Genomic DNA, 7,802 nt, shown 5'->3' with positions numbered 1-7,802 from the left:
GGAGCCACATCCAGTGACACAACCTCAGATGTCTGGGAGTGAGTCTGACCAAGCACTGTGTCCTGCTCAGCACAGCTGAAGTTGCTGTTGGGTTTATTTGCTGGGTCTGAACACATGTTAACATGTGTTGTGTCATGCAATACATATGGCTGTACCTGAGCTGGTGAAGCCTGTGTTGTGTTAAGGGGTACAGACCCCTGTATGGACAGCTTTGGCTATGAATCAGTGCATGGCAGTTCACTAAAAAGGGACACAGCTTCCAGTCCTTGCAAACCAATGCAAGATGACTTATGAATTCCTTCAACTCTTTTATGAAGCAAATTTTGCTTTACTGTTTTGCATTATCCTGTCTTTCAGGGATCCTTTCCCTGTCTTGTAGAGGAGATAATGTCTTGTAGAAAAACTAAAGCAAAACTCATCCACAAAGAAGTTATAGGAAGGGTATAGGAAGAAAGTACAGAAAGAGCATGTCATGAAATGATAATTAGAGATCGTTAGAGATATCAGCTCTGATGCCTTTGAGGCAAGATGCTCCCAGAATCACAGTGTATGTCTGACCACATTACAAGAACCTCTTTTCACCACTCAGCTACACAAATGCACAAGGCAAGAAAAGCAGGAGTTCTGCAAACCAAGCAAAGCCTTTAACTTTTACTAAAACCAGTATTTCCAGATGCCAGCAGTCTATCAGTAACTTAGAGATAAGAGGACAAAATAGGACCAAGTAGCCCCAAAGCCTATTACACAGCATCACCTGCAAGCAGAGATTGGCAACACTGACACATGCACAACTCTAGCACAGCTGGTTTACTACACTTGGCCTACCCAAATGCTTGCTTCTTTCTTCCCTCCAGATGAAAATCTGGTGACCTTGAGGGTACAGATGCACACTCAACTAGAAATCAGACTCACACGAGCGAAATCTCTGAGCCATCAAAGAAGATGTGCATCCCCTGACTGTCCACTCCCAAGCTTTCTGATCATGCAAAGAACAGTGAGACCACGGGACTACCCAGCCAACTTCTCTAGTTGTGGGACAGTACCCAAAAAGTAGTGGGAGGGGATGATGAGATCTGATAACTTTTGATGGTGAAAATGTTGACTGACTGAGAGTGAAAAGCACTTGTTTACTATATATTTGATCCCTTTCCATGTAACTCTGTGCATTTCAGGTGCATGTTTCCTCTGAACAAGAGGGGAAACACACTCTGTGTGTTTCAGAGTAGAGGTGGCCTTTTCTGTACGCAAAATTTGGAGACATCCCCACCCCAATTTTAACGACAAAAAGCATTACTAAATACTTTCCAGTAGATGGCAGGGTTACGTTGTGGCAACGATTAAACTCTGAAGCTGAAAGAGCTCCTGTATAAAGGTTCAAGTACTGGTTAGGTAAATTTAATTAGCAGAATGAACTAATATGTGAAAAGACATAAATACACGTTGGATTAGCTGATAGAATGTAATGGTGGAAATGTAAAAGTTATATTTTAAGGTAGTGAAAGCTTAAAGCTCAACATGGTATTAAAAATGAACTTTGTTAAAAATGAGCTTCGTTGAGACAACCGTTTATACCACAGAACTGACATGGCAAAAACCACAGTATTTAATGTGAGAACCCACTGAAGTTACCAGCCTAGAATACAGTCAGGAGAAAAGCAAAAAGCCCTTGCAAATATTACTGAAAATTATCAGCAAAAGTGGATTTCAGGACCAAAATCAATTCAGCCGGACAGTGTAGTGTTTGCCTTTTTCCAGGGACTGTGCAAAAATGAGCACCCCTTTAAGGGAATTCAGTACTTTTGTCAATTTGAGAAATCATGACCTTGGCAGGGTAGGGAACAGCTTCACAGGTTGGTAGCCCCCTCAGAAACAGCCAGGAGAAAAGCCTGATGCAGCCTGAGGATTTCAGAAATGGTTTTTTTACTTGTCAGGAACCAAACCACTCAGCCCAGGATGACTGGCTGCAAGTGCATGAGGTTTCAATTTCTTAAACCTACAATTCTCTGAATTTACTTTTCCAGACAGGGCTGTAAGATGTGCCCCACTGAATTCCAAACACAATGACTCTAGTGAGTGACCTCCCTTGTAAGTGTCCCAAGGTTATATGGTTTTATCCTCTTTGAAGGATAGATGATTTACATGAGGTAGATATAAATGTGGTCACTCTGTTTGTGTCAACACTGGTCTGAGAACATTTGTGGACAACTGCTAATGTCAAACTTCTGTACACTGCAGGTAAAATGAAATGGCTGCAGGCAAAAATACCACCCTACTTTTTATATGGTTTTCTTTAGCAGAAAATATTCAGATATCAGACACTCAATACTTTTACTTCTCATTCCGTGTATGCCAGTTTTGGCTTGACTCACTGAAATTACTCAAGTAATTAATTTCACTATTCTACTGTGGAATTATAAGATTAGTTGAAATACTCTATTTATTCATGAGAAGAGGTTACATGCTTTCTTTTGTGAATATCTAATAGGAAAATGCAGGGGCTGATGACACATGGTTTCTGAAAGTAAAAGGGCCCAGCCTGGCACACCATCTCTGTCAGGACATATTCTGCATTTATTGCACCAGTGCCCCTCAGCAGTGCTACTCAGCTGCAGACCATACTGAAAAGCAAAATTCTCATTCCTAATGATAAACAGTATCTTCAAAGACACATTTCCTATTATTTCCTGCAATAATACACTCAACTTCCTCTAGTAAGTGTATATCATCTCTAAAGAACTTAGCTACATCACTGAAAACAGTTTGGGGATTTGTTTTTATTTCATAAAGTCCTTAATAGTTTGTTGTCTTTTTTAGTTTGTTTTCACATATTAATGCATGCTTATATTATATTCTTCTAAAGTTTCATCTTATAATCACCTTACTGATGATTCACACCTACTGATTCACCTTGTTTCTGAAAGCATTTGTGTCGTAAAATAACAAAACCAAAAAGAAATAAAACCAGTATTGACTGATGCTCTAAAATCGTATTGTATTTTTGCAGTTGGAAAAAACACACAAAGCTTGGCACATTTCTAAAACTCTGACTCTGGTGAGAGTGCAACATAAATGGTAATATTAACATAATCATCTTGATCTTTTCCCCCAAGAATAACATAACTCTAACTGTTCCAAGATCACATGTCCTTTCTCCCCCTTTTCAGCCTCATGAATAATTTGTCTCATCTTTCTCACTGACATAAACATTGAATCTTGCTGAAGGTCATGCAGCATGCCCAGTATCTTTTCATTCAGTTGCAATTCAGCACTGTATTCTGTGCCTTATATTATTTTACACTCATGACATGCAGTTGTAGTTTGTTTGCATGGTGGTGTAATGCCTGATAGTTCATGCAGCGAATGGTAAACACTGATGTTTCAAAAGCTAATTAGTGGTGAAGATTTGTTTTTTTATTACCCTATCTCAGTTTATTCAGCTGGAAAGCCACAGGCCAGGCAAGGTCAGCAAAGGAGATTAGAGAAATGATCATTGTTTCTTACTACAGAAAGTTGAAAGAAATAAGATTATTTGGGAAGAAAAGAATTAAAGAGTCTGAGACATCTGACATTATTAAGGTAACAGTTCTTTGGCTCATCCAGCATCCCCACTAATCCATTTGTCATCCAATATATCTGTCTAAAGACAAAAGCCTTCTCAGGCTTTGACAAAGAACTGAAATTCTTCTGTGCCTGCCTCAGCAACTTCATTTCCAGCCTTGAGCTTCATCTCATCAGTGTTCTCTGAAGCAATACTCTGTCTCCAGTTTTCAGTAGCTAGAAGGAAATGTACAGGAAATCATGGGGCAGGGAAGTGGTACAGGATGCAGAAAAAGAAAGGAACCAAAACTGTTTTATCTGTCTGAAATGTTCTCAGTCAGACTCAGCTTACACACGGAAAGTTTTGCGCTGGGGGGAGGGATGGGGACAGAGAGGCTCTCACCAGACCTTCTTTTATTTCTTCATGTCCTAAAGAGTTTGGTAGCTTTTTAACAGCGATGCCAAACCCTTTGAATCCCGTTTTCTCTAACATCATTGTGGAATATTCCCTTCAGATCACAAGAGGTGTGGATTTCACCCTTTCCTCAGCTGCCAACAATTTATGCATACATATCTGCCCTTGCCTTAGCACATCAGCACATCTGCAGCACACATCACTGATGAGCCCGAGCAACACTTTCAACATAGCTACAAGTGCATGTAGAAACTGTCCACACACATGCTGTAGGACAAGGAGAGACCTTTCCATCAAGAGAATATACTGCCAAGAGAACATCAAAAAGGAAATTAAACCACAATAAGCTGTTAATTTCAAGAAGAATCATATATGCACTTACATAAGATAATGCTACAGTGACCACATAATCAGTGGGTTTGTTTCATTTACAGACCGTCTATGACAGTTCAGGAAGGAATTTCCCCCAGAAATGAGTGACAAAAGTGGATCATTGCAGAAAAGTCATCCTCAAACAAGCTGAGAATTTTTCCTCCTCTGGGATGAGTAAAGGGGGAGTCACAGTAAACGTATAAAAACAAGTTACTTTTGTAAGTCCATGTCTTAAAAAATAAAGCATAAGGAGGAATAAAATGTAATTGGTCATTCCTGTCCACTTGTAGAGGATAAAAAAGGAACTACCAACAAAACTGGAAAGTAACAAATCCAGAAATGCAGAAGAGAAACAGTTAGAACTACATGATATTAAGAGGTACAAATAAAAACCTCCAAAAGTTCATGAGCTTCATGCCTAATATTTTTTAATTTATTTTGAGTTATTTCAAAAGGTAGGGAGGAGAAACAAGAACAAAACACAATGCTCTGGGACACATCACAGTAAGATATTTCTGAAAGGACTGATACAAAGCAAGGTACCAGAAGAAGCGTGTCCTTGCTGCAAGAATGTATGCTGGTTAAAATCAATTAATAAATCAAGTGCTTTGAACTAACACTCCAGCTGTCTCATTCAAGGTAGGAACACCTATCCCCTCCCATAACACCTCCTCCCACACCAGTCTGGCACATTTGGTGTAGGCCAGGAGTTCCCAGGACCATGCAATTTCTCCAACTCCATCCCAACCAAGATCACTTGCAAGCCTTTCAGTTGTCCATATCTTTCCCAAAAAATGGGGTGTTACTCAACAAAGAAAGCAGTGAGGGTCTAGCCTGGAATTGCAGTCTTTCACATGAGAATAATGTGATTACAGATTACAGTGGCTAAAGTTACAATCTCAAGTAACATATAACTAAAATTAAAACACAGTTTATATTTCAGAAAACAATTTAGTTGAGTTAAAGTAGCATGCTGAAGATATGTATCCTAATAAATAAAGTCAGTATTTTCCCATCAGTATTCATGCAAGATCTAATTATACTCGGGTCTAGAATTTTTTTAAAAGAAACAAAAGAGTAGTATCACCATACTGAAACAAGATATTTCTCATAATCAAAATTTCCTTTCTACTTTATGAGAAATATGGCAAGCTAATTTTTAATGGAATATCCCCTCATGTATCTATGTTGATTGGCATATGAATACAGCTGGTTTGCTCAATACTATTTAAAAACTTCCCTTTTTTCTTTAGTTCCTCTGCTGTTACCTTACATTGTGTGGCACACAAGTTTGTCTCAGCCACTCCTGTATGTCGCTCCGCCTAGTGGATGGAGGGACTGTAAGCACACAAAATGTACAGTTTAATCTTATCTTAGGTTTTTAACTGCATGATTACAAGGCTTCCCTGATTATGCTGCTCAGATAAAACTACTAGCAATACCAAAGTTCTGTTTGCTCGAAGGTAAAAGGCTGCCTTTTATCAAAGATTATAGTTTTACAGGAGTAGAACTCGGACACTGTAGTGCTAAGTTTTAAATGTCAGCAGGTTTATCTACAGCAGGTATTATCTAAAAAAAACCCCAACATTGCCAATTTTATCATTCATGCACTTTCATGTATCTATAATAACATCATATAATAATTTAATCTCAGGTAAATTAGGGAGCTTTTTATAGCTTAACTAGAGCTAGGGTACAGATCCAGAAGATCTGTGTTATAGCTCCTGCTCAAATCAGTGTGCCAGTCATCTGCGTGCAGCTGGTGCAAGCACTGTTGGAAGGTGGGACGGAAAAATGACTCACAAAGTCCACAGGGTCACTTGACAGGTGATAGTGATCTCCCATGAAAGGGCATGGAGCAAGTAATGTGGTGGCTGGCTCCAGCAACACAGGCTTATGTTCATTGAAACCTGAGGAGCCTGAAAGAGTAGCCCCTTTTGGAAGGGATGATGTGTGACTTTTCCAAATACAAAAATTCAGCCTCATATCACACACAGATCTGACAGGCATCCAGAGAGTGGCAAAGTGCTACCTGACTTAAAGGAGTTTGTAAGACTGGGGACTCACCTGTCTAACTGCTCCATCATTAACTGATAAATAAATGTCATTCAATTATGTTCAAAACCAGTACTTCAAGATAGGAAGAAGGAAAAACAAGTGCATAATTACTGGGGTCAAATTAGCACAAATCACAGGTCAGTGGCCAACAAGGACCTATGACTTAAACAGCTCCTCCCACCAAGTAAATGCTTTGCTGGAAGAGTAAGAGGCATACTATTCCCTCAGCTGCCAAGTTTGACAACACCAGATGCATCTTCCCCAGTGTCTTCAATTTTCTCCATTCTGGAGACACTGAACAGAAGAAACCCTGGCTGTCAACAGCTCTCACCAGTGACTGCACCACTCCCAAGCACTGGATGCATCCATCTTCAACCCCTGCACTCTATACACACCTCTTGACATAACTAGCCCAGCTCCCTGGAGCAGGTCTGCCTCTCTCTTTCTGAATCTTTTGTTGCTATTCCTCTTCAGTTTTCCCTGTGCAAGCTAGAGACCTGCTTTGATGTACACCACAGTGCACTTCACATACACCTCTCCCTGCAATGAGATGCAGTCCTAAACCCAAGATTTTCTGGCAGTTTCAGCAAATGCTTTCTCATATGATTACGCCTCCATGAGCAGAGGAGCTTGAGCTGCTACTCCCTGGAAGCAATCAGAAGAGGATATCAAAACCAAGGTGCAAGTCTGGCTATAAAAGTACTACAAATACCTGGAAATCTACACTTCCATGGTTTAACCCACTGGCCTTGACACTCAGCTGAAGATCACCCTGCATCCTCCTCTTCGGATGCTAGAAGGTCAGGGAGAAGGCATGGAAGAGTGGCACAGGACAGCATCGGCACACACCAGGTCCCTGCCAGATTCCTGCCAGCAGCTGTCCACATACATCCTAATTCATTTTTGGGCAGCTGCACAGCCTGCACAGATAGCACCAACCACATTCAAGCAGTTTTGCTCAAGCTAAAAGACAGCTTTACCCTCTGCTGACAGAGCACTTCGACATCTGTAGTCAGTGTCAGTTTCCCACAGGCTGGAACCTCCTGAGACTGAGCTCAAACTGGAGTTGGGTGCTGCAATCCCGTTAGGAATAAAGCTCCTGGGGGAAAGCACATGTGCCATTTCTCTGAAGCGCAGCATTTTGTTTCTCAATATTATCTAGGAGTGCTGGGGTGTTACCCTTTTCCGGCAGCACTTGCTCCCGCAAGCGTATCTGAGAAGGGATGCGATGACCGGCATGTGCATCCCGCCGGCCGGGGCTGCGCCGGACCGCCGGCCCCGCGCAGGCACAGGGGGCTCGCACCCCCCCGCACGCCGCCTTCCCCACAGCGGCCCGGCCGCCGTCCGCTCGCTCATTTCAGGTACCGCCGCCTCGCCTGCGGCCGCCGCACAGCCCCGGTCCCGTCTCAACCCCGCGGCC

The sequence above is a fragment of the Aphelocoma coerulescens genome, chromosome 4, assembly GCF_041296385.1.
Source record: "Aphelocoma coerulescens isolate FSJ_1873_10779 chromosome 4, UR_Acoe_1.0, whole genome shotgun sequence".
NCBI lineage: Eukaryota > Metazoa > Chordata > Aves > Passeriformes > Corvidae > Aphelocoma > Aphelocoma coerulescens.
Note: the sequence above shows the minus strand (reverse complement) of the source record.